Raw genomic sequence first — 27,952 nt, forward strand, 5'->3', positions numbered from 1 at the left:
GATGCTTAGTCAAAGAAAGATGTCCCTTTCTTTGACTTACATAATCTATCCTTTGAAGTCTTCTGTGAAAAATAAGAAAATGGAAAGACCATATCTATGATTGGTTCCATTCCCGAAAGAACAGTTTTAATTGTTTTTCCTTATTAGTTGCAGTTATTTCTGCAAATATTATAGCAAATAAGATGGAATAAAACAGACTCCAAATATTAACAATGTTTCCAAGTTTATTAAATTAAAAATTATCGGGTTGATCTTATTATACCATTTGTGGAGAAAAAACCAGTACAGTTTGGTTGCTGTTGTTGCTTTTTTTAATTTTTGTACTTTCTACCTATTCTCTACTCCTGAAAGCTATTATATCTTCACTGTGAGCAGCTTACATACTTGTATAACTTACCAGATGACAAGGGCTGTCCTCCCCCTACAATTCTGTCCAAGCACCTGATGTGAGTTTTCAGTGGTACAAAAGTTTACTCAGTAATTCAAGGTGTCAGATGGTGTTATTTTGTCTTTTGAGTACCTAAATGATAAAGAGAGAGAGGGGACCAAAAGTCAGGCATGCTTCCAACTAAACCATTAATATTTGCAGTTTGGCTAAAATTATGCTCAACCTCGGCAAACCTGTATTTATTTACTAATTTTTAAGCAATTTTTTTTTTAGTGCCAGCAGGTTTCTAATACTACATTCACTGAGGTGTGCCTCACACGTTTGAGAGCATCTTGAAAGAAGGTTTTCTCCCTTTGTAAGCTGATCAGTTGAAACCAGGATTGGTTATGATTTCCATAGAATTTCTTATTGCAACTGAGAACCATAATCACAAACATCAAGGCAGTAAATGCTGCATAGATAGGAAAGCTTTTAATAGCTTAGAAGGAAACAAATGTGTCAAGTTATTCAACAGGATGGAAAGTACATCCTAAAGAAGGAAGGGAGAAGGAAAGGGAGAGAGGAGAGAGGGTGCCATCTGTGTTGTGATTTGCCTATTGGAGCTTGCCATAAAATCTACATGCCATTCTTCCCACCACCGATGTATCTGATACCAGGGAGTTTGCCAGATGATATCGGCCAGGGAGCAAAGCTACTTTACTGCAAGTTAGACTTGATGCAATCCCCTTGTCAAAACAGCAGCCTTTTATGTCATCTTTGTAGGTCAGAGGCATTCAAATATGTGGTCTGTAGTACATTCAAAGCCCGGTGAGGCTTACAAGGTACTGTGCTGCTTTTTTCATGATGCACAGCATAAGATGTAATAGAATGTTTCAAGATGATGCCTAATGCTGGTTGCCCTCGCATCAAGTTCAGCTGTGTATGGTTTACAACGTTTGAAGAGGTTTTTTAGGAACTAAAGAAGAAAGATGCTGATCAGCTCAGAGGAATGAAATGACACTTTGAGTGAAAAAATACATTTTATAACTTCTCATAATTAGTTACAGAAGGCCTAAATTAACACTTAAGTAAATATGTGTACATAATGAATGTAGGCACTATACACCTAATTATAAATTTATATGTAAAATACACTGCATAATTAATTACATTTGTGTTTAAAGTAATTGTTATGTGTATATTAATTTAGACATATATATTTTTAATTTTCAAATGATCTGCCTTAATCTACAAATAATTGAGGATTATTTAACCAAATAGACATATAACATAATGAAATACATTTTTAAATTAAAATAAGGATAAGAAAAACTATAAATGAGACATTTTTCAAGCTCAGAAAAATTTTAGAAAAAAAGTACCTAAATGCAAAACACAAGTTCCTATTATAAACCCGAAAAGGCATGTGTGGTCTATACAAATAATTATGCACTTCTGTAAGAAAATGGTACGCAAAATCATAGTCTTTGGCCTCCTTTTTGGCCTCCTTTATTTTTTTACTCCCTCATCGGATTGCCAGTTCTTGGGCTCTGCACTGACATTTCCTAGAAGCAATCAATGGAACTCAGATTCCCTTATATCCACAGCGATTTATTTTTACTACACTATGAGAACTTTATTACCAATTCTACTCTTCTTTATCTTCTTCTCCTAGTGCATTTCCTGACTCTATGGTTTCCACTTCCTGCTGCTGTCAATGAAGACACTGAATATTATACTTTTTCTTTGGCTACCTACTAGCTGTTTCCTCGTGCTTACAAAAGCAATTTTCTTCCGGGTCATGCTTCCATCAATGGCTTTATTGCTCACTTCTGCTTTTGTCTTTCCTGTTGCTATAAGCTGACCAGTTTAACTTCAGCCAGTCATGAATGCTGGTTCTAAGTCACAAAGTAACTCGTCACAACTTCCCATTAACAGGTTGCTCTGTTCTCATTTGAGAATCTTTATGAATCTTTACAGTTTGCTATAACGCAAAAGGAATGTTCTTTTCTTGATACCCTTATAGTGGGAAGCAGGAAGAAATAGCTTTGGGGAAAAGGAAAGCTACTCAGACTGTCCCTAGGGAATTAAGTTCTCTTTCTTCTTCTCCCTTAAAATTTTCCTCTATCCCTTAAAATTTCTTGCTAACTTCCAGGCTCATAGCAAAAGCTCCTGTAACTGTGGCAGTATGTATCTGTCCCGAATTGAGGTGTGACTTCCAGTACATTAAAGGCAGACTAGCTACTGAGGGACAGCTTCAGACTTTTTAAATTCTCCAGCAACTCTGTCACTCTGTCTCTACTTCCCAAAAATACCCACTGAAGTATGTAAACTGATAGTTCCAAACTTCACACAAATTTTGTTATAGTTCACAGTAAAAAGTAAAGAAATGCACTATATAGATAAAATCCTTAAAGTCAAAAGTCTAAAAAAGACCAAAGGATAATTTAATTATTGAATGGGAAGCAGCTGTGTGTGTGTGTGTGATTATGAATTGAAGAATCTTTAGTAAAATAGAAGCAGAGCTTTGGAGCACTTGAATGGCTCAGTCTGGTGAGCATGTGACTTCAGCTCAGGTCATGATCTCACGGTTCGTGAGTTCCAACCCCACGTCGGGCCCTGTGCTGACAGCTTGGAGCCTGGAGCCTGCTTTGGATTCTGTGTCTCCCTCTCTCTCCGCCCCTCCCCTGCTCACACTCTGTCTCTCTCTCCCTCAAAAATAAATAAACATTATTTATTTTTTTTTTAAAGAATGAGGACAGGGGTGCCTGGGTGGCTTAGTCGGTTAAGCATCCGACTTCAGCTGAGGTCATGATCTCGCAGTTTGTGAGTTCGAGTCCCGTGTGGGGCTCTGTGCTGACAAGCTTGGAGCCTGGAGCTTGCTTTGGATTCTGTGTCTCCATGCCTCTCTGCGCCTCCCCTGCTCATGCTCTGTCTCACTCTCTCTCAAAAATAAACATTAAAATTTGTTTAAAAAGCAGAGCTTTGATTTAGATTATACACATCTATATACGAAATTTATTTAGCCACTCTTTTATAGAGGTGTGACTATAATTTTACATCTTGTGAAGGCAATTAATTTAGTACCTTAGTCCCTGCAGACGTTAATCCATATTCCTTTGATTTCCATAAAGTGATTCAACAATCATTTTTGGAGCACCTAGCATACATCAGGCCCAGGCTAGATTCTAGAATTACAAGGACGTACAATACATGATACCTGCTTCACAGAACCCCAATCTTTCTGAGCAAGTGGACATGGCTTACAACACACTCTTCTAGAATACTATGACAGAAGCATGCCCAGAGGCCATTGGAGCATCCCACAAGACAGGACCAGATTTTTCTGATGGATCTCGAAAGCCTCCATAGATCTTATAAACTTCCAATGTATATATTAGGATGAAATTTCCTTTCTAGGCAGTTATGATTAAAATCCAACCATTTGAATTGACTACTTGCATGAATTAGGCCTTTTAAAAATAGACTAATCTTGATGTAATCGTGAGTTCCTAATGAAGTTAAAGTGAAGGTAGAACATCATCGTTAGTGATAAAATGTCACCCAAATGTATATTTAGGGACTATGTCTCAACGGGATCATTTCTTCTACAGCTTTGAAAATGCTGGTCTCTAATTCTGTAGAATGCTAGTAGTATTGCATTTGTAGCCATAACACAGTTGCAGAATTCCAAAAGGACTATTTTGTTCCATTTATTATAGTAAAAAAGAAATCCTTGCTGAATATAAAACATTGCTGTTTTGATTATGTGAACTGATTGTGTGTAATTTTGCCGCTTCTTTTTATGTCATCATGTCCATTGAATCCCTTTTAAAGGAAAATCATTTTCTAGACTAAAATGTTATCCTAAGAGCAGCTCTACTTTTGCTGACATGATTTTGATTAGGAAATTTAGATCTTCACTCTATATGAATACATTAGAAGAGGATTACTCTGATCGAGACTCCACAAGAGAGCTAAAATATACCACAAATAAATAATCAAGCATCTTGTATAAATTTAAAAATAAATCATGTATCATAAAGTAAAAATGGCCAGTTTAGGCTCAGAAAGAACACAGATAGCATTGCTAATTTGTAGCAGAGTGAATCCAGTAACATGGTTTTTAATTAGATGGCAGAAACAGTAAGGTGACAGGGCTGAGAACAGGTAAATCATCCAGGAATAGCAAAGCACCGAGCACAGAGCCAGCTGGTGCAGAACTGCCTCGTGTCAGAGATCCGCGCTGCGTCCTGAAACGGGAACTGTTCAGACAGTCTGTCGCACAGCTGTTCTTAATCGGAAACAAACAGCCAGGTCTGGTAGTGCTATCACTCTGCAGGTACTATCATGACAGTAAAGTTTCTAGGAAGGACTGGGTATCTCAGGGAGATGAAAAAAAAAAAAAAAAATCAAGCCTAATGGAAACACCAAAAAGATGTGTTTAAAAATACCTCCTTTCCTCTCCTTTGGTTTATCTATTGCATTATGGATGTCAATTGAATTATTTAGTCAGAACTATATTTATACCACCAGATTTGGGGTTCTCAAGAATTTGGGGCTAAGACGAATCAGAACAAAGTTGTCAGTACTGTTTTTGAAGTTGAACATGATCACAAATAAACCGTGGGGTTTTGTTTTTCATGGAGCTATCAATATGGGTAAATACATTGTTTAAAAACGTTTGAGAAGGAAGGTGTTTACAATGTTAACTCCTTTTCCTTCATTAACACTTTTTTTAAGGTTTCAAAAGACGTTTTATTTGCTGAGACCCTCCCCCAGTACTAATCGAAACTTACAAAATTCATTAAAGTTAGAAATAACATATTGGGGTGCCTGTGAGGTTCAATCAGTTGAGTGTCTGACTCTTGATTTCCACTCAGGTCATGATCCCAGGGTCGTGGGATCTGAGCCCCTTGTCAGGCTCTGCGCTGAGTATTGGGCGGGCTTGAGATTCTCTCTCTCTCTCCCTCTGCCCCTCTCGTCCACTTGCCCTCTCTCTCCCTCTCTCAAATAAATTTTTAAAAAATTAAAATAAAAAACAAATATTTAGAGAAGTTCAAAAGATAGAAAGTCCGTACTTATGATATAATTAATAAAAAAAAAGTGTTTTGACAGGAAAGAAAATGACTTTGTGAATTGGCACTCAAACAAAGCAAGTTAAGAGGACATTACCCCAGTTCTATGGACTTAATTGCAAGCCTCACAGCCAAATCTATATTTTGAAATCCTAACCCCCAGCGTGACTCTCTTGGGAGATAGGGCCTTCAGGAGGGATTAAAAATTACTCAAGGTCATTACTCAAGTGGGGGCTTAATCTGATAGAATTTGGTGGCCTTAAGAAAGGAAAGAGATATCTCTCTCCATCTTTTTGGTGAGCCCACAAAGATGAGGTCATGTGAGCACTCAGGAAATGGCAGCCATCTGCAAACCAGGAAGGGTGATCTCCACAGAAAAGAAAACCTGCTAGACCCTGACTGTGGACTTTCCAACATCCAAAACTGGGAGAAAATAAATTTCTGTTGTTTAAGCCACCCAGTCTACAATATTTTGCTATTGCAGCCCACATTGCAATACACCCAGAAAAGAAGGGTGTATGAGTCACAAGGACTGGGCTGTGAGTAGGTGAGAACTGCTTCTGAATGTTCCTGAAGTAGCAGTGGGGCCAAAACAGTTCAGCCAACATTGCCACAAATTTCAGACACTTGTCGTCTCCCTTCCTATTGATGGCTTTGGCTTTAGTTTGTCAGTTTCGTTTTGTTTTCTTGTGTGTTTTTGGGTAGGAGGGAGCTGTTTGTTTAACTTCAGTTTGTTGTATATAAAAATGGAAACATTTCAATTGGGTAAATTATTGGCATTTCAGCCATTTTGTTTGACAAAAACTATCTTGAAGAAACAAAGAAAATCATCTTAACCAAACCTGAAAAATAATCTTTTATTGAGTATTTTCTATCAATGTCTTTGATGATTCTTGGTAATTTTTATATAAAAACAAACCAACTCCTATAGGAAATAAGTCCATTACTTTATCAAAAAAACCTTCTAGGGGCACCTGGGTGGCTCATTCAGTTGAGCGTCTCACTCTTGATTTCGGCTCAGGTCACGATCTCACAGTTCGTGAGATGGAGCCCTGCATCAGGCTCTGTGCTGACAGTGCGCAGAGCCTGCCTGGGGTTCTCTCTCTTCCTCTCTCTCTTCCTCTCCCCTGCTCATACTCTCTCTGTGTGTCTCTCTCTCAAAATAAAAATAAATAACCATAGGAAAAAAACCATCTAATTGCTTGCCTTGTTGAATTGGCAGAGGCTTCACAGTGGTGTCCTTAACAACATTTCCCCAAAGACAATGTAGGGAACCAATCCATAAGTGAGATTCTAGTGAAAGGGAACACAAACGTGGGGAGCAGTTTATCTTGGCCTTCACTGCTCCACCAGTCAAGGTTCTTACCCTTTTCATCTCTACTCATATTGGTTTTCCATATTTGCATGCATCCCAGGTACTATCACGATTCATTCAAAAATGTGTAATAAACACTGGCTGGATATTGAAAAAGCAAGAATACACATGAAATTTGTTTCCTCTTTGAGAACTAAAAACATGAAAGGGGGTGGACAATTATGTAGGCAACTGAATTATAATATTATAAGCATTAAGGTGGGAGTATGAATATGTCAGCACTCTTTGAGTACAAAAGAGGGAAGAAGTCAAAGAAGTCAATGGAAGAAACAGCATTTGCTGTTGGCCATGAGTGACGGGTTGTAATTTTCCATAAAAGTAGAGAAGAAACCACAGATATGAATTCTTTGGTTAGCACAGCATTAAAATATATATCTTAATTTGTATGCCTTTGTGAGGAAAAGGCATAAGTTCTCCAATTCACAAAATCCCCTTCCCCACTTTGCCAGATTCCTGAAAATACTTAAATTTGCAACTTCTAGGATAGAATAAGCAAACTTGTGGCACTTGGAGGATGGAGACTAACACCTAGCACATTCTGGGAGCTGTAAATACTTTAATGTAGTTTAGCACACATTTCATGGAGGAGATGAGTGTAACATGATATTTGTAATAATTGCTAACAGCTATTGAGTACTTAGCATGTATCACTTTTAAGTATTTAACATGTATGAAATTCAATTACCCATCAAAACAATCTCATACAGTGTTAGGATTATTATTATTATTATTTTAGAAGAGGAAATCGAGACAAAGTATCTCACCTAAGGCCATGCAACAGTAAAGTCAAGATTTGAAGTCAGGCCAGGGTGTGAGCTCCCAAAACCAATACATACTGCAAAAAGGTAGAATGAGGGAAAGGGAATGGCCTTGAATGTCAGTTCAGGGAATTTATAATTTATTTTGTGATACTAGGGAGCCATTGAAGGTTTTTAAGAAGAGAAAAACTGCTCAAGTTTGTGTTTTAGAAAGATAACATGAAGGATGAATGGGAGAGAAGTGAAGACTTCAGTCAAGGATAATAATCTGGAAACAATAGTGACAATCTAGACAGAAAGAAAAAGAGAGTGAACAGGGTAATTACAGGGCAATCCCTCTTATTCTGGCCTCCACCCCAGTCAACCAGGATCTGGATTGCTATGGCTATGTCCCCCACTGAAGCATAATAGTTGTTCCACTTCTCCCATCTCACTCTAGGTTCAGAGTTTCTGCAGTGTGCAAGATGGCAGCTAAAGAACCTGTTACTTTAATATATGTTAATGCATTAGTTGAGCTGAAAGGGGCAACTTCACCCTCAATTCCTTCTTCAAAGCAAAGCCCATGTGAGAGGGAGTTTTTGAGGTAGAACCATTCCAAACTCAGATGCAAAACAGAGTTGGAAATCTAAAAAATAGGTAGAATTTAACAGAATTATCATGTTATACCATGTAAACTAGCCATCTTTATATAAATTTATGTGTGTAGTTTTAGTCTCCACACACATAATTTCAAAAATTAATTCTCTGGGTAGGCAGAGATCCTAGAATTATGTACTATTTTTTTCATCTAGCCTTTCATTTTTATTTTTGAAAAATTTCATATATATATGTATATATATGATTTATGTAAATTATAAAAGATAATAGCAAAACGAACATCTATGTGTCTATTATCCAAGCCCCAGATTTTTAAAACAGAACACTATTTATTTACTATCATGTGTTCATTATTTGTCATTTCATCTGGTAAACTAAATTGACTGAACTCTACGAATGAGAAAAGGTTTCGTGTCTGAGAACACCCATGATCAACCTGCCTCGTCAAGGCTTTATTTGCTTAAAATACCTAGGAACTTCCTGGAAAAGAACTCATCTGAAGGAGACATGGAAGTGAGGGGGGAAAAAGACTCAAAGATCCAAGGGTCTTAGCCAGTATTTGAGAGGAATGTGCCAGACTACCCATCACTGTCCCATCCCCAAGTCTTAGAACAAAAACCTGAACTAGCTGCTTGACTAAAATATTTGTGGGATGACAAGAGCAGAGGGCATCAATGCCAGAGTCCTCAGCATTGATACCTCGTCATCCACAAAAAATGTGGGAAATGTGGGAGGAGGCTTTGTGGATACTCTGGCAAGAGTCAGATTCACAGCCTTCTGAAGTTAAACAATGGCTTTACAGCAACTTCAGCTGAATTCCCCATCCCATCAGAAGCCTCTCATGGTGCTGGCATCAGAGCAAGAAAAGAGAACAAAGTGGATTCCACATAGCCTAGAAAACCACTCTGCTTTCTCAACGCACTGACTGGGACTCCGTGCACTGACTAATGTGTCTCCATATGATGAGGATTCCTTCCTGGGAGTTTGAGGGGAATCCTGCTCTAATTATTTTTTAATTAAAAATATTATTTGATTTAATCTATTCTTCTCCTATATATTCCATAAAGAAGATATTAAGCCAGGATTTGTGGTAAAGAGTCTGGAAACTGATTCGCTCCTTTTTCATGGGCGGGAACCTACATTTGAATATGTCAACCTAAATGGAAAATTCTTCCAACCATTTATTTAGAGACAAATAGGACCCTGTTATCTCTGAATCACTGAACAAAAAGTAAGGGAAATGTAACTGGATTTTAGTAATTATAAACATTTTCAGCATCATTCACAGATATTAAGAATAGTTCCTTACTACTTGGTCTATCCTTCAAAATGAAGATCTTTGGACCAGGAAGAAGGGATCATTCTTTATTCAGTCTAATCTTCGCTACAATTCTCCTAGGGCCTGTTGGTTCTCATGGCTGGAGAGGGAAAAGTGTGAAGTGATGAGAAAGACTTTTGAATTCCATCAGCAACTTTTTGCTGTCTTCAGATATCTTGAAACTCTGTTTCAGATACCAATACTGTTCAACCTAGAACCTCATTTACACAAGAAAAGAGATAACCAAGAATTGGCAGGCATTTGAGCAAAATGACCAGCAAGAGGGAAACTAACGTCAACACAGTCCATCGACCCAGAAAGGAGCTATTCCTGCCACCAATGAAATAGTACTATTCGAGGAAAGCACTGGTAACTCTAAAATAATTTACATAATGTTTCCAAGAAAGAGAGAGAGAGATAGTTACTAAAGAGGATAACACATCTGTATTTCAAATTGAGATAGACTCAGTATCACAGTATTATAAACTTCATTTGGGAATTATAGGAGATAACAAAATATAATACTTCTCCTTAAAAAAAAAAAAGGACTGAATCTGCAAGGAACAGACTATTACTATGTTACACAAATTTTTCCAGGGTACCCAAAATATGGAAACTTTCTAAACTGATTCACTGAGGTGTGATCCTGATAACAAAACTAAAAACGATTGATACTCAAAAAGAGAATCTCTAGATCTATACTGCTGATAAATGTTTACAAACAAAATACTAGCAAATTGTTAAAAGCAGTATATAAAAGAATACTACATTATGAGGGAGGTTTTATCACCAAACATCAAGGATGCTTCAACATCTGGAAAACTGTTAATGTGGTATTTACGTACTGAAGAATAAAAACCATATAATTATCACAATAGACACAGAAAAACATTTCATAAGACCATTTTTGATGAAAAAAATAGTAAATTAGAAATGGAAGGAATGTTCTTTTGCTTGGGAATGGGTTATTTACAAAGTGCCTATGGACAACTTAAATGTAATGGAAAAGTTAGAGACACTTTCATTTCGGTCAGGATCTAGTCAAGAACACTCATGATCATAGCTCCAATATATTGCAAGGAGTTGTTCACTTCAGACACGTAAAGGTATGTGTTGTCTGTAAAGAATTGTAAAACAGTAGCAAAACCAACTAAAACTCAGACTGCTTTTATTATTGCTATGTGCCAGCAACTCTAAACATCATCAATAACAACATATTTCTCTCTGAAAAAAAAAATATGTTTTTGGTCTAAGTTTTAAAACTACTGCTTTGGTGGCTGTTTTTTTTTTTAATATACATACATATGTTTCAAATTAGTACATCTTATTATTTATCTTTTAATAACTAATATCTGGAAGCTGATACGGAGCATTCTTAGTTATACAGTCAGCCCCTGTCAGAGGGCTCATTACATTGATTTTTATTGACAGAAAGTTCATGACAGTTCAGAATTAGTCAAAGTTGCTCCAGGCATTGTTTGTGTCGAGAACCTCTATTCCACTAAATATTCCTGCATTTAAAGAACAGATTTTAAACAAAAAATAATAATATCAAAGTGATTATAAAGATAAAGAAAGTGAACTGGACTTACTTTAATTCTGTCATTATATGAAGGCCAGGAGAAAGACAAAAGATACTGGGCTTGAATGCCTTGATCATGTTCCCTAAGAACTTGACACTTGTTTCTACAGCAATGGATCAAATAATGATAATGCTTGCTATTTTATTCATCTAATTCCTTTGATTTTTGCAGAAGAAAAGTTTTTGATGTTTCAACCAAATGCAAAAGAAATTTATGATGACTTTTCTGATGAAGTTATTTTGTGGAACTTTTTTTATACATACAGACATCTGAAAGCTGATAGAATTAATCCCTAAGAAACACAGACATGGACAGTATTCAATTTCTGGAATGTATTAAGAAATAGGATCTTTATAAATCACTGAAAATGTTATTCTTATGTTTAAGACTTTTCCTACTCGTATATATCCTGCTTCATGTGAGAAAAAACTTTAAAATTAAAACTAATCAAAACATAGTCTATTTACTATAAGCAAAAATGGATTAAAAAACCTAGCTATACCATTAAACATGAATATACCAAGATTAATTTTTTCCAAAATTTAATCGACAACTGTATAGAAATTAAGGCTTGAAAATAGTAATTTTAAGGTTATTATTACTGAGACAGACTGTATATAGATATTAATTCTCCTTTTCAAAAAATACATTAATGTAATTAAACAGTATTAACCAACCGATCTTTTCCTTTTAAGTACTGTAATATTTGTATTATTTTTAATATCAACTGGCATGTAAAAACGTATGAACTTCAATTAAGAAAATTTCTAATCTGTCTACATTTCTTTTCTGGCCATTATTATTACTTACTTATTTTCATGATTATTACTGGAAATAATTTTGTCATATAGAGTACAGCGTGCTAAAAAATTATCTACTCTAGATGTCAAGTACCTGAGGTATATTACTGTATCTACCAAGAAACTATGACTGTCAACAGAAAAATCTCACAGAAATTATGAGAGAGCTTGGCGACATGGGACGATATTAGCTTTCCCACCAGAGCAACAACAAACTCTAAAATACCAAGTAAAAAAGTTAACGCTAAATAAGCACTATACAACCATTAAATGACATGACATAAAATAAATAAATGAATAGGATGGGAAGAGTCAATATTGTAAAGATCTAAATCTCTTTCTCATCAATTGGCAGATAAGGAATCAGGTTAAGAACCAATTGGAATTGGAAGTGATTTTAAAATTCTAGTTGAATCCATACAATTTACAAGCACAACTAGCACAATCACAGTATTAATAGTTTATGTCCACTCTGAGATGGGAGATAACCAGAATAGACCTTTGATTTCCCCATCAGTGTGATGTGGGGCTTTCATATTAAGGAAACACTAAGATACAATCTTACAGGAGAATAAAATCTCCTGCACTGTTTTTTTTAAGTTTATTTATTTTGAGAAAGAGAGAGTACGACCTGCAGAGAGGCAGAGAGAGAGAGAGAGAGAGAAAGAGAGAGAGAGAGAGAGTCTCAAGCAGGCTCTGTGCTGACAGCATGGAGCCTGACACAGGACTTGATCTCAAGAACTGTGAGTTCATGACATGAGCTGAAATCAGGTCAGACGTTTAAACAACTGAGCCACCCAGGCACCCCTCTCCTGCACCAATTTTATCACATAATTTTAGTGGATTTCCCACCATTATGACCCTCAGTTTGAAACACCAGTGAAATCATATCGAGACAACAGTCAGAGACACACAATGTCAGTTGGCATTCACAAACACTCAAGACTGTGTCTTCAAAATCTCCAGAACCTTGGGGTGTCTGGGTGGCTCAGGAGGTTAAGCATCCTAGTGGATTTCGGATCAGGTCATGATCTTGTGGTTTCTTGAGTTTGGGCCCCACATCAGGCTCTTCACCAGCAGTATGGAGCCTGCTTGGGATTCTCTATCTCCCTCTCTCTCTACTTGTGCTCTGTCTCTCTCAAAATAAACTTAAAGAAAAATTTTTTAAACAAAATCTCCAGAACCAGTTGCATAAAAACAGTTCACTGATTAAGAACTTTCATGAAACATCATTGGTTGAAATTTCTACTGATTCTGACCTAAGAATTTTGCATTTTTCTAATGACACTCTTCTCTGGCAACACATATATATGCTAACCTCACTAGATTTGGAGCCCAAAGAAAAGAAACTATTTTTAAAGAAATACATTCTATGAATTGCCAACCTCTGGCTAAGTAAATTAAAATCTTGAAATCTCCTATTTTTAGTTGGGGGCAGTCACTATTAACCTTCTAACCATATTTACCAACATGTAATTATAGGGTAAAATAGAAAATTCCTAAATTCACTGAGGATTATTTAAGATAAATACTCCTAGCGTGCCTGGATGGCTCAGTCAGTTGAGAGTCTGACTCTTGATTTTGGCTCAGGTCATGATCTCAGGGTTCATGAGTTCAAGCCCTGCCTTAGGCTCTGTGCTGACAGGGGGGAGACTGTTTGGGATTCTCTCTGTATCTATCCCCTGCTCATGTGCCTGCTCTCTTTCTCTCTCTGTCTCAAAATAAATAAATAAAATTACTTATCCTATATCCTATATTCCCTCTCTCTTGTGGCATCCCCTTTTAGCCAGTGGCCAAATGTGACAAGTTGATAAAACCTATTTTCTCCAACAGTGTGCAGAAAACTCAGGATTATAAAAGATTCTAAAATAAGGAAATAATTGAAAATAAGGTAGATTTGGAGAATAATTAATTTCACCTTTAAAGCACTTTTCTTCTATTTGCCCTTACTATTCTGGAGACTTCTATTTCTATGCAGGTCCAACTTTGTTTCCCTTAGCCCTGACACAACCGGACCCCGCTTTGTCAATACACCGTCATCTTCATGCCTCTATTCCCAACGTCACAGAGAAGCTTTCTGAATTTCTAAGTTGTGTCTTCCACCCTCAGAGTGCCACACAATTCTACTCGGCCTGCAGAAGCTGTGCGTCCCTCTTTCTCTATTTCCAAACTCACGCTCACTTAGTTTTTACCATGTGTCTCCCCATTTTTTTTCTCATCTGACCCTAGCTTTGGAGGAGGGGTCCACTCAGCATATTCTTATATTTGTCTTGAATGGGCAACTAATAATCTGTAATGAAATTCATAGAGTCATGATAACTCCCATATGCCCTGCCATTCACCCTCCCCAAGCCAATAACAAAGCAGGCAGCTTGGCTAATACAATATTTAGACTAGCGGTGAAGAGAGAGATCTTTTCTCCCTCCTATACTCTGAATAAATAAATTATTCTGACCAAATGAAGAAATGTGGTGTAACATGATTTATTTGGGCCACAGCTGACACTAGTAAGACAAAGTCTCGTTATCTGCTTACAGAAACTTAAGCAGAGGTCAACAGCCACATCCTCTGATTTGTTTGCCATGCATGACCATCATGGGGAAGAACTTGAACCTGGTCTTCAATAGGAGTCCAAACATATACTAATATGTCTTATAGACTAAAAGCGATTGAAGAGAGAAGGCAGGTTACACTGAGAAACAAAGGTCTCCTAAGAGGAAAAGCCTAAGTGAGGCTCAAAACTGGCTTTGCCACGCAAAGTCAAACACCTCATTCAGAGGATGGAGTTTCAAGAACAGAGCATTCATGCATGAAAGCTGAAACTCAGTGTCACTTGGCACCTTACTCTCATTGCCACGGGACCACCGCCACTAACAATCTACAGACCAAAAGGGAAGGTATTTTCTTGCTGGATAGACAAAAATTCTACTGCCAAAGGCCAGAAGTGGACGCAACTAGAAACTAATCTATGTGGCCTGTGAGATAGTGTGAAACACATTAAATGAGGACAGGTCCATCATTTTTATACCAAAGACCTGGAAGAAGACTAGAAAAAAAAAAAAGCTGAGAGAAGCTGAGGCACACACTGGGGCTGCAATTCTGAGTCCCCTCACCTGTTTGGGAAGTGCCTACAGAGATCCCACATAAAGGAGAGTGAAAAGGCATTGCTTTTCTTGGCAGGTGAGGTCTTTGGACCCACTGTGCCCAGAAACAAATAACTAAAATGCTCTCACCCATGAGCTGTGGGATCTAGTGTAACAGTAGAGAGTAAAATCTAAGAACAAAACTATGGACCACACAGACTAGAGGAAAAGACATAAAATGTTTTCCCCACAAAATACTTCTTGTTTTTTTGGTAAAGAAATAAGCTAGTTTTCACCAAACATGAAAATTCAAAGTAACCAAATGAGGTCTTTTATCGGTAGAATGCGAAGTTTAAGAAGGAGAATAAACAGGGGGTAAGGTTGGGAGTCAGATAAACCCCCCAATTAGAGATCCCTTTCCATTAAAAAGTAGCATTAAAAATGCAAATTACACTAGAGCTAAATGTATTCACATTTCAGTTTACATTAAAATATCTAAATTAATAGACTAAGGGAGAAGAGTCTTGAGTGTTAGTTTTGAAGAAAGAAGTCCATCATTTGAAGAAATTGGCAGCATAGACAACTCAAGGGAAAGGGAATGAGTTGCCAGTCGACAGAACAGGTGGCAACATGGTGCTTGAATAAAGGTGAACAAAGGCCTTTGGGAGGTTTTCTAAGAAAAACCTACAGTCCACATTAACAAAAGTGCCTGGATTTCTAGCACAAACTGCTTGTATGCTATGAAAGGTCATTTTAATGTAGCAATTGACTTTGTGCTAATGATAACCTGATAAGCTGGTTGCTAATGATAAGATTAGAGCAAGAATCACATTATACATTAACAATGTGTATAAATAAATCAATAAATAATTTTAACACATGTATTTAAGGTCCCATTATTTTTATATGGTTCCTTTCCCTGCAGAGACCAGTATCATTTTTATCTTGTCTTTTCAGTATGTATTATATACATTCCATTTGAGCTGAAATAAATTGTCCTATATAGCTATTAGTGAAATAATTAATTCCCTTCAAATAAAGTATTTGTCCTTTTTTAAAGGAAAACAAAAGATACAGAGATATAGATATAGAAACCCCTAACTCAAGAAATTAAACTAATTTTTTTTTGGTTCATTAGTGTTCCTCTTTTGTCAGCTTTCAGTATCTTTACACCTTCCGTAATGCTCAATTCTATTCATGTACACTCTATTGTTCTCCTTGTTTCAACTACTGGCAAAATCACAAAACAGAAGACAAAGGAAGTCATAATATTCTATCAGTTCAAATCGAAGGACCACGCATTTAGGAAGGATTCAAGCTTGCTTTTGCAAGATGATCCTGAAACACAAAAACATGATGAATACATCAAAAATATTTCTCACATACTGCCTTCCATAAAAAGATTGTTTGAATTAAACATCATTATTGCTCCGTTGTCAACATGTTAGAATATAGAGATAAGCCACACACAAGCCTGAGCTCTATCATAATCCATAAATTACTGTTATATGTGCCATTGCTGGTTTGTTTTTAATATTTAATATTTTCTAGAGCATACTAATCCAGACCTTGGATTATACTTTTGTCAGTTTATTTTTCCTCAAGTTATGAGACAAATTATGAGCAATCCTTTGAACCCCTCAAATGCTTTAAAGTGTACTACTGATGAATGGTATCACCTAGGTCAGAGGCTGTCAATGGGATGGTGTTTTGTCATATAATGTAAGCAAGGCTAAGGCATAGTTGCTATTATTTAAAGGGCTTATTGTGGTATAAAGACCTACTTCATTTCACATAGAAATATATCATTTTTTAATAATTTAGGATTGACCTATCTGGTTTGTAGATCATAAAAATTTTTGAGATATAAAGGATCTCAAAACTACCTTATTGAAACCCTTCCTTCTTTCTATAGGAATCAGTGGCCCAAAGTTTAAATTGCTTACCCAAGACCACTCAACTACAACAAGGGGTTGGGGGGCCTAGAATCTACCTTTCTGCTCCACTGCTGAGTCCCTCCTAGTGTGTGTCACATCTACATCTCGTGGCCAGCTATGTTTATGAGAAAACTTACTTAGAAGAAGAACTGAAGAAAAATAAAATTTTAACTACTGCCAGCCCTTACTTTAGTGCCAATAAAGGACATCAGTTGGCTTTGGGAATAATCTATGATTTTGCTTACCGGTTATCATCCCGCTTCTATTAGAGTTGGTATACTTTCAAACTTTACTAACATCTAAATGAACAGGAACTGAAGGATTCAGACTGTAGCCTTTCAAAATGTGTCAGAAAAAAATTTGCAAATTAGAGGATCCAGGCATAAGGTGTATACCCGGTTATGTTGTTGACAGTTACATGGTCAGATCGCTGTGTTCCAGCTTACAAATCAAGTGTTTCAGTGTGCCATAAGATAGCAGGGAAATGTGATTCTATGATCTGCCATCCATCTGGAAGTTTTATCTGATAGAAACAAAAAAATTGAGTCCTGAAAAAATAATTAATACACACTTTTTTTTCCTGCAAAGCTTGCTGGGCTAACCAAGGTTTGCTCCAAACTGGAATACCTGAAAAACCAGGACTGAGTCTACACAGACAAAACAAAACAAGAAACAGTAATTTGATTGCTACAGATAACCAAATTTAAGAATTGTGATTGAAACAAAGTTAAGTATGCAGGCTAAACTATTTGGGTGACATTTAACCAAGTGATAGAAGCAGAAATACACAGTAAAAGAAGAAATGTTTTATTCAAAATAAAAATGAATACTGGAATTTTTTTTTAAAAACATCTTGAATAAAAGGGCTATAGTGTTCATTATTCTATAGCTGAAGAGGAAGAAAGATGGGTTATTATAAACTTCTCTCTGGATATTAGATGCAAAGAGATAAAAATCTATTCAATAATTGTTGAGCAACCATTATGTTCAAGACACTGTTTTAGGCACAGGGAAGGATTTTAGCAAAGACAAAACAGACAAGATCTCTGTTCTCAGGCAAGCTAGTATTCTATTATTAAAGGAAGGCAGTGTATGAAAATGAAGAGATCACCAAATGATGTTCCTATTCTTTTGTTGTCCTCCGAGTGTCAGGTTTTCACTTCTAAATCAAAAGTTTGAAGCAAGTAAATGGTGAAAAAAAATCTACATCTCTTTTCATATTTGATTTCTTTCTCTTCCATAAAATTATCCAATGATTGTCTATAAAATTTTGATTTCATCTCCTTAAATATGAATACCTATTTAGGAACATTAAATGTTTTTCATATGAATGAATCAATTTTATAATTAATTAAACAAACATGTATTGAGTATCTACTACTTGCCAGGCACTTGCACGGGGACTGGGAATATGCATTTCAAGGACTCTCTCAGGGTAAAGAGAAGCAAAGACAATTATGTTTACTTTTTGGAAGCATCAATACTCTTGTCCTGAGAAAACGGAGATAGTAATCATGCCTAATTAATTTTTAACAATATTATTCCTAATATCTCCATTTTTAATCATACATCCACAGTGTCCAGTCCTTATAACTTTTCATGATATATGTTATTTTTCCTGTTTTAGAAATGAGGAACCAAGTAAATACAGGTTAAATAGTTTCCAAGGCTGCAACACATGGTAAATAATAAATCCAGGAATATTCCTTTAGTTCTTGGATTATTTCTTATTCCAAGGCCTGCACTCCTTCTATCAACACCCCCCCCCTGCTGCCGGGTCCCTCTGACCTACCACTCCCCACTATTTCCAAGCATTTAGGCACTTCTTTATATTTGTTCAAAAGTCCAAGTAAATTGTAGAAAGTGGTTTGTTTAGAGAGTGCCTTTATGGCTCTGCCCCCACAAAACATGGCGATGGAGACCCCAAAACGACTTGTCTCTCTGTGAAGTGATGTGCCCTATTGTGTAGGAGTGTGCTTTACTCCTAAGATATGAGATGCATGCAAATCATTTCCATGTTGTAGGCAGGCTTCTGAGCAATATGTAAATAAGTGAGAGAAAAAATATCCACATTAATAAACAGCCCTTTGGATATATGAAACCCATCTGCAACATTAGGTAAAGAGTTTGTATACTGTGTAGTCAGACGGGATGTCCATATTGCATTCCTCAGTGTCTGTAAGGGAAAACAGAATGATGGTTCAGGTAGGGCGGTGCCATATGGCTGAATCCATGAAAATATCACAGAGTTATTTTTTTTCAGCAACTGTGATCGGTCCATGTAAGCAAGGATCAAGTCTCTGCAAATAGAATTATGACACTCCAAGTTTCATCCTGTTTCCAAGGTCTCTTTCTCACACATCCTGCTGAGATTAACCTATAATATTTCTCTGCACGTGGATTGAGTTCTCCTAAAATAGGGGATGGCGACCAAAGGGAAATTGCAAGTAGAAGAGACACAAGCAACAGAAATGGCCCAAAGTGAGAATCACAGATTGACAATACAACATGTGCCAGTGAGCCCATGGCTGACATTATCAAGTAAGATGACTCAGAGGGAGGAAAAAAAAAAAATCCACCAAAGGAACTGTTAACTCACACCAAACAGGAAATGACTGATTAAAGGCAGAACAGAAAATGCAAAGCCAGGACCCAACTCGAGTCTGAGATCTTTAGCTGTGCCCTTGTAGGACAGGACCATAACATGTAATAGCACCTATATTTGCCCGATATTAGTGCCACTCTCTTGGAGAAGTGGGAATGATGGCAAGAGAAAAACAAGAATGCTGTCCTTTATTTTTCCCTTAATTTCTCCACTTATTATTTTTTTATTCCTTTCTTAATGAGATGAGGGGTTCAATTTTGTCATTATAACCACAAAGTAAGAATTAAAGGATGACAGGATCCAAACAGAGTAGGTCAAATTCACCTGTGACTTATGCAGGGTGGCCACCTTACCCTCCCTTATAATCCTAAAATTCTAGATAAAATAGACTACTTCCTTTGCTATTGTTATCATCTGTTTTGGAAAAGATGACTTTCAATGCCTTTAATAACACTTTTACAAATTACACCATGCAATCCAAGAAACTCAGCAACTTTTGGCTGAGGTCTGCGGGGTTCACATCAGAATTTTGACCACTTCATCTCACAAGTGTCTTCCACTTCTGTTTGACACATGAAGCATATTCATTCGTGTTCTCAACACCCAACTCCAGGTTTAATCCTCAAAATGTATTTTAATCAATATTCTGTTTGATACCTCAAGCCAACTTACCTTCGGCTGGCTAGGCCACAGAGAGGCAATGAAGAGGCCTATGACTCCTGAGACCCCAGCCAAGCAACAGCAAACAGATCTCCTCAGAAGTTCTCCTCAGAACATTGGAACAGTCAACCAAGTTTCTCTCCTAGTCCAGTCTGCTTTGCCCGCCATCCCAAACACAAGCCCCACCAGCCACTCATCTCTCCCGTACTCTCACTTATTATGACTTTGCTCTTCCTGCTTCCTGAGTTCTTCTGCCAAATGAACTCCCTCTGCCTCTTTGCCCTTACAATAATCTGGCTCTCCCCTGAGAGCCTCCCATGTCTTGCACGTCTGTAGTTGGAGAAGTGGAATGGAGGGATTAATTACTATTCCAATTTCTGGTTTTCACTTTCAGACCATTATGTTCCTCCCTCACATCAAATCTTCCCTCCTGTCAGGCTTTTGCCCCCTACGATGTCATGTTTTATTCCTTCTTGCTGTTGTCAACTCACATTATCTTGATTTCATTCCACTTAATTCCTCATCACGTCAGTATGTGTTTTGAGCACTTCAGAATCTGCCTTTTTGTCTCGTCTGTCCCAAGTTCAACCTTTGTTCTAACTAGCTCCAATTTCCATACAAAACCCCTGTCTCATAGTGATTGGGCTTCCACAATTTCATGGGTTTCACTTCTTCGCCAAGCCTCCCCCACAAAATATGTTTCATCGCCCAAAACGTTCTACCTTTAAACTATTAAAATCCATCACCTTCTTCTCTGACCACACCTGCCATCTGTCCAGCTCATTTATATTGTTCTGTTCCACAGTTTCTTGACACCCTTCAGCTTCTAGTCCCACATCCTTCCATTTGCTCCCAGTCTTCAACTCCTTGCTATCACTGAGTAGTGACGGAGAAACCGTCACTTATTTGCCCAGTTTTTTCCTCTAGAAATTTATGGTCTGGAACTTACACTTGTAAAGCTGCCTGACATTTCTTCTCCATAGTTCACTTTTCTCCTCAACTGCTCTTTCAAAACTTTACTCTCCCTAATTCCAAACTCATTCTTTTTTTGGAATTACCTAGTGACTTTCTCTCTTTTCTTATGAAAGTTAAGTGAAAAGGCCTACAAAGGGGGAAATTGTTAGACTTTCTACCTTTCTTACAGGTGTTTATCTTCCCTAATTGGTGTGGAGGAAATCCAAAGTTCCCATGTGCCAAGTGAGATGTGAAGATTGGCTGAGAGAGCCAGCAGGGGTTCAGGGGATGAGGGGACACAGAACTGGTTACTATTCCAACCACAGTCAGATACCTGAGGACAACATGGCTGCAACTCAGAGAAATCAGTTGGGCCAAAGATCCAGGCAGTGTTCCAGTAAAACCACAGACTAGTCATCATTGAAGAAACACTGAACACCATTTGTGTCAAGGGATACAAAGGCTGAACATTGTCCTCTCAGACCGGTTGGTCTCCTCACCCCTTGCTCGCTTTCTGCCAGGACAAAATTCCTGTTGCTGCTAAATGTGAGGAGATGAAGGATTGCCTGATGACGTGTCACAATGACACTGTAAGCAAGGATACTGATAAGCATATCTTTGGCCGTAATGGAAAAATGAGCCCTGGATGAGGGCCAAGCAGTTATTATGGATTTGTTTATTAAGGGAAGAATGAAAATGTAATACTTCATATATGGGGAGGAGCTATCATTTCCCCCCTTTCAGTCATTATTACATGGTGACATCTTTCTACGCACGTAAATATAGATCTACATCATTACTTTTAATTATTGTATTGCACACTGTTATGCATGTCAATTATGTTTTAATAAATAACTACTCCTTCATTGATAGATACCTTGCTTTATCCATGTCTCTCTTATTACAAATGATGCTGTGATGAACAACCTAGGACCCATACCTTTTTTTGTATGGTTGATGTCTTTAAGTGGAATTTGTGCATTTTCACACTGGTAGTCATATGAATTTTTTGTTAAATGCGCATATTCATGTGAATAATTTAGAACTTTATTTCCTCATGGTTCAACATCATCTCTATTATAAGCCCCCATTTTCACTGGGTTACAGAAAATGTTGCCTAGTCAATTTCAGGTTCAATCAGTTCAATAAACTAACCTCACACTTGGTTGATGCAGGTTAAAAATTCAGCCTTGTGGAGATTTAAGTTTTCTGCTCTGGTTTACTCACACCATATTCTCTCCAGAGTCAGTTCTAAGTTCCAGGGGCATTTTGTAACTGCCACCAGACTTAGAGAGGGGAGCCTCTTGCTCTGGCTCTGAGTTGGGTCTGCACTGGCATTTTCTCTAGATATGACATTTTTTTGGCAAGGGGGAGATTTAGAGAGAGAGAGAGAGCACGCATTTGGGTGAGCAGGGGAAGGGCAGAGAGAGAATTCCAAGCAGGCTCCATGCTGTCAGCAGCAGGAATTTTGTCCTGTCAGAAAGTGAGCAGGGAGTGAGGAGACCAACTAACTGGTCTGAGAGCACAGTGTTCAGCCTTAATGATGGCCCTACCCATAATTGTCGAATTCAAAATAATGGATCTTGCAGCCTACCCCTAAATTCCTTTCTTGGATATTTTTCCTTTTCGCTTTCAATGTTCTGCTTGGGTGGCCTTATTTACAACATATCTTAGGTAGACATCCCCAAAAAGAGACCATGAGAAGAGAATTTACTTGTGTGCAAGTGGTTTCCAAGGTAGGGAAGTAGGCCAGGGAATGGGAACAAAGCATGCAAAGGTACAGTTTGGGGAAGAGTCCTAAAAGGCAAATTATACCTCACAGTTTGCTCCATCTGGAGGCAAAAGAGTTGGGCCTTTGTACACCTGTACCCCTTGATCATTGGCTAAGGTCAGCCATGGGTACTGAAAACAACAGATACCTCCTGCTCTCTGAGCTTGCAGACAAAGCAGCCACAGTACTCAAGGGCAGCCTTCCATGGGTTCAGGCCACTAGAAACAAAATCATAAGGAAGCTGGGGTAGGGATGCTGGCTAGAAAACAGAAATTGCAAAAAGGATCCCAGGGCATCTGTGTGCAAAATGTCAGTGCCCATTATAACACCACAGTTTCAACCAGTATGACAAATTTCAAATCTGTTTCATTATTGCAGACCTAACCCTTGAACTCCAGACCCATATACCTGTCCGTTGGACCTTCTCCTTGTCAATCAGGCTCCCCAAATACACCTTCTCCAAAACGAGGCTCACATCTTTATCCTCATGTTTTGCTTTTCTCAGTGAATATGACTTTCATACCCTAATGGGCCAGTCCACAAAATTCAATTCACTTTGCCAGATACCTCATCCTTAATTCACCACGTCCTCCTGATTTTATCTATTCAATATATCTCTGATCTATTCCTGACTACCATCCCCAAGTCCCAGCTTAGTACTCTCCTCAATGTTCTCGTTTCTCACTGTGCCCCCAATAATTCATCTTCCATCTTCCAGACTACCTTGGATTATCACTCTCATATTTAAATCTTACAATGGCACTCCTCTGTTTAAAATCTTTCAATGGCTTCTCAGTTTGCAGCTTAAAAAACTAAATACTTGGTGTTTCAACTTCCTTTTCTAATTCCTACTTTTCCAGCACCATCGTCCACCATTAAAATCCTAAATTCAAGACACACTTAACAATTTGTAGATACCCAAAGTTGTCTTGCTCTCTTATTCTTGAAGCAATCAATGAGTAACTTTCATCTTTCAGTACTTGGCTCCCACATCAGATCTTCTGAAGACTAGCTTGTCAATCCCTTTCCATCAGGCTGATTAACCTCCCCTATCGTTCCCCACTACAGCCTGTGCATATTCTCATGGTAGTGTCTGTTTACACCTAGATTGCTGGATGATTAGATTTTAAAGGACAGAAATACTGTGTCCATCCAGGGCCTGCTTTACACATTGCCTGATGTTCTAACTCTTGCCCTTTTGTCCATTTTTGGCCCCTTATCCATGATCAGGCAATATATTGCTGTATTTGGGTATTTGGTACCAGTGATACAAAGGTAAGTAAGGCTGGGTCTCTGGTTGCAGTCTAACAGGGAAGATTTTCATTTTTGAGATGGTTCAAATATAATCCTATGACGAGTTCTGAGTTAGGGGGCTCTACCGGGTGCTATGAGTTTCAAAAAGAAACAGCCTAACCTAGGGGCTCAGGGAAGGCATGCTAAGGAAAATGATGCCTGAGGTGCCTGGGTTGTTCAGTTGGTTGGGTGTCTGCCTTTGGCTCAGGTCACGATCTTGAGGTTTGTGAGTTCAAAACCCCATGTTGGGCTCCGTGCTGACAGCTCAGAGCCTGGGAGCCTGCTTTGGATTTTGTGTCTCCCTCTCTTTCTGCCCCTCCCCTGCTTCCTCATGTTCTCTCTCTTTCTCTCTCTCTCTCTGTCTCTCTCTCTAAAAAATAATGGATAAACGTTAAAAAAGAAAAAAAAAAAAAGAAGAAAATGATGCCTTAGCAGAATTTCAAAGGAGGAATAAAGGTTAGCCAGGGAAAGAAATGTGATTCCTCCAGATGTTTCTAGTTCGGCTTAAAGTCAGCAGTATTATCAACCAAATGTGCCTTGTCCTTAAATGTTACCAAAGACACAACCAGCCAGTTTGGAAAAGGACAGTAAAATGATAGGCCTTTCTCAGCAAAAGTCTACATGGTTTTACCACTTTGTTGCATTGTTTCTGAGTCTTTGTGAAGTTAAGCATCAAGTAAGCCTATGAATGTATTTAATAGACTCTCCTTACTGTAAAGATTTTCTGGAATAAAGTTTATTTGCACTCATTCTAGATTTTACTGGGATTAAGCAAATAGCAGGCAAACTTTATATAGCTGGTTTTGCACTGCCTTTTTAAAGGTATCACCACAGTCCAAAATGTTTGCAAGGGTTTTTTTTTAAACATTATTGCAATAGGGTAAATTTTTATTATTATATATGGAAGCTAATCATTTCCGAGTAAACAACAGATGTTTGCACCCTTATTACTGTTTGGTACTGACATCGGTATTAAAAGATAATATGAAAACATGTCACAGACGTGAATGATGAATTCAAATGTCAGGAACGGAGGAAAAGAAATGTTTAAAATAGAAAATTTAAGGGTCTTGGATAAGAAGTAAAACTATGAGCACCTTCTTCAGGCAATGCGCAATACTACCTTTCCACAGAACAATAATAACCTGGAAAATTCCAAGGCACATTTCCCTTCAAAGAGTTATCACTGAAGTATAGGTAATTAAAATGCTCTCTTGATCTATTAAATAATAGCACCTGACAAAAAATTCAGTTGTGTCAAAATAAATTTATCAGATCTTATGTATATAGATAAACAAATAGACGGATTGCTAGATAGATGCTTTCATGTTGTATACAATATTTTCTGGACATTAGTTGGTATGTTTCTAGAAACCCAAGTTCATATATTTAGATTTTAGTTGATTTATCTTATATGCAGTTGTAAATTATATTGTTAATTTAAATTATTACAGTGCTTTCTGAGATAGAATATAATTCTGCTAAGACATTGTGCCTACCAAAATGGGTTAGTTTTCATCCAGTAAAGATTGTTACTAATCTTTTTTTTTATTCATGTGGCTACAAATATTGGTGCATTTCACTAAATCAAAGATTCTTTTTTCTCATCATTAAAAATCATCAGGACTGAGGAAATGAGACAGCAAAGACTTTACCTCTGAGGCACAGATTCTGTCTCCTCTGACTGGAAGGTAGGCTCCATATAACTGTGCATCTTATCTGTCTTAAGTGTTATATCCTCAGTGCCTGTGATAAGGCTCAGTACCTAGGAAGATGTACAATATATACATTTGTTGAATGAATGAATGAATGAATGAATGAATGAATAACACAATAGTAATAACATTCAGAGTTTTTAGGCTTCCTTTAAAACAATATTACCTTCAGTATAATATTGAAACTTTCAAGACATTGAAAGTATATTAGAAATCATAATTGTTCTATCGATAAAAAATTTTGAAATAATAACAGTATTAATGAAGAGGTTAAAAAAGTAAGTTGAGTTCACATTCATATTTGCTCCAGAGGTAAATGGGCATTGATGACAGCCCCCTGTTGACCACAGAGGAAAGCCAAGGAGGCAGTTGACCCATTTTCTCCTCCACAACTGTTGATTCTTTGGCTAGAGTTCTCTAGAGTAGGCTGTGAAAAACCAGAATTGTTTATTTCCCAGGAGAATTAGTAAAGATGAAATGACTTAACTTTAAAGTATAAAGAAATTGTTACTGCTGGATGAAGGGTTGTGACCCTGACCTAGAAAAATGGGGTCAGGGTCTAAGGCTTGGCTTTCTTATACATGTGCTTCTGTGTTTCTTCTCAGATTTTGGACTTGACTCTTGAAAATACACATTCTTGGCCACAACATAAACTACCATAAAAGAAAGTGACTGAATCTTTCTAATTCCATGTCTAACATACTTGTCAATAATATGGGCTCTAGAAGAATAGCACAGGGTGAGAATCTTCACTTGAACTCTGACAAGCTGGGTGACCTTGGGTAGCTTCCATAACTTTGTTGTGCCTCTTTATTACCTGTGAAAATGGGAACAGTAATAGATCTCACTCCATGGATTGTTGTGAGAATAGTCAGTGATCAATTAGCACACAAGAAGTAGTTGTGCTAAAGCAGCAACAGAATAGAATATGACAGTTATTGTTTGGCCACAAAGGGTGAGAGCCTCATGTAGGGAATCAACCTCCCTCCCTCCACATCCCTCATATTGGCTGAACAGGATGTGAAAGCTGAGGCTATTAAAACAAGGAAGGACATTTTTCATTTGCAGGAAATGAAGGCAAAGGAACTAAAATGTATGATTTCCCTACTTATGTCATGTACTTACCATACTTAATGTAATCTTCACAATAAATCTAAAGGTCATTATCGTTTTTCTATTTACACATTCAAGAATTTGAGGCTGAGAGAGGTCAAGTAACTTGCCAAGCTCCCAGTCCTGGTACATGGTAAAGCTAAGACTCAAACTCAGGTCCATATTGATTGAATAATGCCCTGTGCTGCTCTTCGTCGCAGGCCCCTGCCCACCCACATACGGTCCCAGCTCCTAGACTAAAACACTCCTGGCAACCACGAGAACGATGTGGCCCAACCACTCCTCCACCTACATCTCCAGAAATAGTTTGAGTAAGGAGCCTCAGTGGAACAAGGACTGAGTCTCCTCCACCCGCTGACCACTTGGGGGAAGGTAACAATTTCTTAAGCCAGTGCTTCTCAAAAGTGAACATGCCCCGGAGCCCCCTGTGAATTACAGGCTCTGGCTGAAGAATGGCACGCAAGATTCTGTATTTCTAAAGCCTCCCCATAATTCTGATGCTGCTAGCCCTGAGACCATGCTTTGGGTAGCAAAAATAAGCTGTCTCATGTGTGAAAAACAAAAATCAGTTTTATACAGTGCCTGTTTACGATGGCATGCTTTGGTGGGATCTAATGTAAAACAAAAGAAAGTTTTTTAAGTAATAGGGATTCATGTCCTTCTCAAATAAATTTACTTTCCGAAATCAACTGATTTATTTGACTGGTACAGAAGGGTCATTCACCAGTGAGGAAAAAAAAACAATTGGGAAGAGCTTGCAAAAATATGAGAATGAGGGAGAGGCATAATATGATACATTAAGACAAACGTATGGACACCTATCTCCTCAAGCCCCTTCAAAATAAAATTCATTGGTTTATCATTATTATATACCTCTTTCAGCTATAGTGTCTGGCTTAGATACTCTCACATAGAAAGTTGCACCATGAGCTGAGGTATAGGAAG

General features: G+C 37.7%; 1 long non-coding RNA gene across 1 annotated transcript; it reads right to left on the bottom strand.

Annotated features, from left to right (window-relative positions):
* Window positions 1-300: 300 nt before the first annotated feature.
* Window positions 301-26,799, bottom strand: LOC123582257. The gene is made up of 3 exons (XR_006704286.1): window positions 26,712-26,799; window positions 25,835-25,944; window positions 301-520 (listed from the first exon to the last, which is right to left on the bottom strand). It is a non-coding gene; the product is annotated as an uncharacterized LOC123582257 (long non-coding RNA).
* Window positions 26,800-27,952: the final 1,153 nt, after the last annotated feature.

This window comes from Leopardus geoffroyi, chromosome B3 (assembly GCF_018350155.1).
Source record: "Leopardus geoffroyi isolate Oge1 chromosome B3, O.geoffroyi_Oge1_pat1.0, whole genome shotgun sequence".
Taxonomy (NCBI): Eukaryota; Metazoa; Chordata; class Mammalia; order Carnivora; family Felidae; genus Leopardus; species Leopardus geoffroyi.